Here is a 5,531-nt window from a genome sequence, read left to right on the forward strand (position 1 = left end):
AAGGATGAAGATAGAAGATGCCGTCTGGATGAAGATGTCTGCCGGTCCGGATGTCCTCTTCTGCCCCATCGGTGCCCGGCTGGGTGAACACGGCTCAAGGTAGGGTGATCTTCAATGGGGTAGTGTTAGGTTTTTTTAAGGGGGGATCGGGTGGGTTTTAGTGTAGGGGTGTGTGGGTGGTGGGTTGTAATGTTGGGGGGGTATTGTATTTCTTTTTTTTACAGGTAAAAGAGCTGATTACTTTGGGGCAATGCCCCACAAAAAGCCCTTTTAAGGGCTGGTAAAAGAGCTGATTACTTTGTAATTAAGTTTAGGATAGGGAATTTTATTATTTTGGGGGGCTTTTTTATTTTATTAGGGGGATTAAATTAGGTGTAATTAGATTAAACTTCTTGTAATATTTTTTTTTTTTGTAATTTAGTTTTTTTTTTGTAATATAGTTTAGTTTATTTAATTGAATTTTATTTTAGATAATTGTAGTTAATTTATTTAATTAATTTATTGATAGTGTAGTGTTAGGTGTATTTGTAACTTAGGTTAGGATTTATTTTACAGGTAATTTTATAATTATTTTAACTAGGTAGCTATTAAATAGTTATTAACTATTTAATAGCTATTGTACCTAGTTAAAATAAGTACAAAGTTGCCTGTAAAATAAATATAAATCCTAAAATAGCTACAATGTAACTATTAGTTATATTGTAGCTATATTAGGGTTTATTTTATATGTAAGTATTTAGTTTTAAATAGGAATAATTTATTTAATTATAGAAATTTTATTTAGATTTATTAAAAATAGATTTAAGTTAGGGGGTGTTAGGGTTAGACTTAGGTTTAGGGGTTAATACATTTAATATAGTAGCGGCGACGTTGGGGGGCGGCAGATTAGGGGTTAATAATTGTAGGTAGGTGGCGGCGACGTTGGGGGCGGCAGATTAGGGGTTAATAAATATAATATAGGTGTCGGCGATGTTAGGGGCAGCAGATTAGGGGTTCATAGGGACCATGTAGGTGGCGGCGATGTCCGGAGCGGCAGATTAGGGGTTAATAGTATAATGCAGGTGGCGACGATATTGGGGGCGGCAGATTAGAGGTTAATAAGTGTAAGATTAGGGGTGTTTAGACTCGGGGTTCATGTTAGGGTGTTAGGTGTAGACATTAAAAGTATTTTCCCATAGGAAACAATGGGGCTGCGTTAAGAGCTGAACGCTGCTTTTTTGCAGGTTTTTTTTCAGCCGTCTCAGCCCCATTGTTTCCTATGGGGAAATCGTGCACGAGCACGTTTTGCCAGCTTACCGCTACCGTAAGCAACACTGGTATTACAGGTAGAAGTGGCACTAAATTTGCTCAACGCTCACTTTTCTGAGGCTAACGCAGCCATTCAGAAAACTTGTAATACCAGCGTTGTTTAAAGTGAGCGCTGGAAAAAAAAGGAGCGTTAGCACCGCAAGTTTTTACCGACAAACTTGTAATCTAGCTGTCAATTTGTTAAAGATACACATAAACACAAAATATAAGCCTAATTTGTTAATGTTACACATAAACTTTCAAAGTATAATATAATTTGCAATGCTAAATACACTGCGTTATACAAATTTGAAAAAAACACAATAGAAAGTTTAAATGTAATAAAACTTAATCTGGTTTGTAAAGTAATATGAAATACAAAGTGTAAATGTAGCAGAACTGTCACGTCATGTAGTGCTATATTGCACTGGGCTTGTCTCTCCTTCACAGAAATGCAGGGACGCCCCTTGGAGAAGTATAGCATCATCAGCCTTTTAAGAATTTAATAAGGGATCTTGAAGTGCTGAAGGTTCATTTTAGATCATCTCACCTGAGTGGAGAGCATTAGATGATCAGGCCCATAGTCACCATTTACTTTCTTTTTTGCTTGAGAGACTGCAAAGCTTGCAATATCTGAACAATATTTTACCTATGTGTTTTCCCTGTTGCAGAGCTTAAACATATAGGCCTAGATTACAAGGGGAACACAAAAAGACAAATGTTATAGCGGGATAGATTTATATAGGATGCCATTTTTATTTGTTTTAATTAATTTGTTTGTTAATGTTTTGTGATGCGGTTTCCTTGACAGTGGAAGTGTTTTTTGTTGTTTTGGGAAGTTAACAAATGCGAGTTCTCTCCATTCCCTGTTCTGATGAGGGTCAGGTACAAATCATTTTTGCAACTCACTATTTTCAAGTGGAAATGTTCTTGAAACTAATATCTTGTAGAAAAAGAATGTTGCAACAAGATTTTATGAATGTTGGCCAATATTATTGTTTTTGTTCTTTGCATTTTTTTAAACTTTCAACCCTCCAAATAAAAACACATTTTGCAGCATATATTATGCTTTTTTTCTATAATATAATATACATAAATATTTCTATAGATATATTGATATTTAATATTCACATGCATATTTGCCTGCTGTCGTCCACAAAAATACCAGACAACCAGTAAGTGACAACACTGTCCCAAGCCAAAGCCCTAGCTTAGGACTCACTTTTGATTTTTTATCTGCCACTCATGGAACTTTAACAAATATAAAAAATGGACATTTAAGTATCCAGTATGTCTGCATATTTTTTTCTGGACAGCCTATTAAAATACTGGACTGTTCAGTTGAATAATGGAACCTTGAAAGTGTAGTGTATGTATAATGTATGTATGTTAGGCTTGCCACCTTTTACCCAGTCCATTCATGGACACTTTTTAAATGGGCATGGTTTGGGGTGTGGTGTTTGGATGTGGCTCCACACTTCCTCAATAAAATATCATATTTTATCATTTATTGTCTGCCATTGAAGGATTGATTGTTATAGTGATTTAATTTAATACACACCCAGCACAATCTGAAACATTTTTATTTTTTTAGGCATAACAAACTGCATACTTCTGATGCAGTAGTTTCTCTCTTTTTGTGGGAGATAAGGGCAAGGGAGGCACTCCCCGGTGTTTATAGTTTAAAATTATTTTAATTCTCTTGTTTTTTGTTTTTTTATTGAATGCAGCAGTTGCACTGAAAATAAATGTAATAGAATATTAATATACTAATTTAATCAAGTGGAAGATAAGAATTTAAAGGTTTATGTTAAATAGATGTGAAGAGTCATTTTACATTTTTTACCCTCTAAAGTACTAGTCAAACACTAATGACCTAATCAAGTCACATAAATGTTAAACTGAGACAGGCAAAAAGTGTTGTTAGCACGGGCTGTTTTGTAATTTAAAAAAAACTACTAAATAAAGCTGATTCTGCAAGAGAGTGTAGGGCATATTTATCAAAGCGTCAATGTCAGTGCATTCGCCGGCGTCAATATGCTCGCCAGACATCGCTGCAGAGGATCCACATACAATCCCCTTATTTATCAAAATAACCTTCAAAAACATGCGCATCAAGTACGGTGCGATGAGCATCGGACTGTTGTTAACTAACAGTCATCAATGTTGCTATTATTCGGGGTTTTCCCTTCTTTATTTCTACCATTTCATTACTGTCCATGAACAAGCACATTTCTCTAAAGTTAATCTTTTATTTTTCATCTGTTAAGGTCCAAGAGATAGCTACATTTATACCTCAACAAACAATATCTCATAGAAAGTAATTTTTATATTTATTTGTTATATGATACTTTCACATAAATTAATGTGTATTTGTAAGTCATGATATGCTTTTATCTCTTTTTATTTTATTAATGCTAGAATTTGTACATATCTTTGCACATACACATATATATATTTATATATATATATATATATATATATATATATATATATATTATACATATATATATATATATATATATATATATATATATATATATATATATATATACAGTATATATATATATATATATATATATATATAAATATAGTATATATATATATAAATACCCTTTTATATATATATATGTGTGTGTGTGTGTGTGTGTAGATGGCAGATTAGAATTCCTGTATTATTTAATTTTACCATATCAAGCACTTATTGTGATTTCATTTAGACCAGGGTTGAAGAAGAGGTCAGTGTGCCACTGTTAATATCATTTCAGTGTTTATATTATAGATGTGTAGATATAGATGTAGTACCACTGTGTGATTTGCTATGCAGCACTACCACTGTTTGATTTGAATTTAGCCACCAATCAGCAAGCTCTACCCAGGTGCTGAACCTAAATTGGGCTGGCTCCTAAGATTACATTCCGTTTTTCAAAAACAGATACCAAGAGAACAAAGAAAATTGATAATAGGAGTTCATTAGAAAGTTGCTTAAAATATCATAGTCTATCTGAATCATGATAGAAAATTTTGGGTTTCATATCCCTTTAACTAGCAATGGGATGGTATGTAATTCGGGGGGGGGGGGCGGCAAAATGTATCCTCGCCTGTGTGGGCAAAAATCCTAGCACCGGCCCTGCATATTTGTCTTACATCCCTGCTGAGTATTAGACCACTGTTAAATAATAATAATAAGTATTTCTCATAACCCTTTCCAAGACCACTTACCTAATTTATATACTGAGTTTAAAGGGGCATAATACTCATATAATAAATCACTTGAAAGTGATGCTGCATAACTGTAAAAAGCTGACAAGTAAATATCACCTGAGCATCTCTATGGGGCCTAACTATCAAGCTCTGAACGGAGCTTGAAGGCCCGTGTTTCTGGCGAGTCTTCAGACTCCCCAGAAACACACGTTATGGAGCAGCGGTCTAAAGACCGCTGCTCCATAACCCTGTCTGCCTGCTCTGATGAGGCGGACAGGAATCGCCACAATTCCACCCGATCGAGTACGATCGGGTTGATTGACACCTCCCTGCTGGTGGCCGATTGGCCGCAAGTCTGCAGGGGGTGGCGTTGCACCAGCAGCTCTTGTGAGCTGCTGGTGCAATGCTGAATACAGAGAGCGTATTGCTCTCCGCATTCAGCGATGTCTGTCGGACCTGATCCGTACTGTCGGATCAGTTCCGACAGACATTTGTTAAATTGGCCTCTATGTAAAAAGGGAAAATATTTTACCTAAAATTTTGTTCAGCTCACAGTAGTAAGTGCTCCGTTAACAGTTATTTTTCAGCTGCTGTTAGCTGCATATTGGAAAAAAATATATGTAATCTCATGCGCTTTCACTGAAGTCTTGTGAGATTTCATAGTATACGACGTTAAACTGAGGAGGGAAATAACATGACTGTGCTGCACCTGCCAGATGCACACTCATTTGCAAGTCCTGGGACTAGCATCATGATTGGCTGCATAAAGTCCCTTTACAATGGAATGTGGCATTGGTTAAAGAACACATTTTGAGGTAAAATATCTTTCTTTTTTACATATAGATGTTCATGTGATATTTTCTTGTCAGCTTTTACAGATATGCTGCATCACTTTCAAGTGCTTTAACTTTTGGGCATTATGTCATTTTAAGCAGGCCCTGTCTTAGGAAAATGTGAGTTCTGTTTATATGTAATAATATAAATATGGCGACAATTGTTTTCCTTTTCCCCAAAAAATATTTAAAAAAAAATGCAATTAA

The sequence above is a fragment of the Bombina bombina genome, chromosome 4 (assembly GCF_027579735.1).
Source record: "Bombina bombina isolate aBomBom1 chromosome 4, aBomBom1.pri, whole genome shotgun sequence".
In the NCBI taxonomy this organism is placed as follows: Eukaryota; Metazoa; Chordata; class Amphibia; order Anura; family Bombinatoridae; genus Bombina; species Bombina bombina.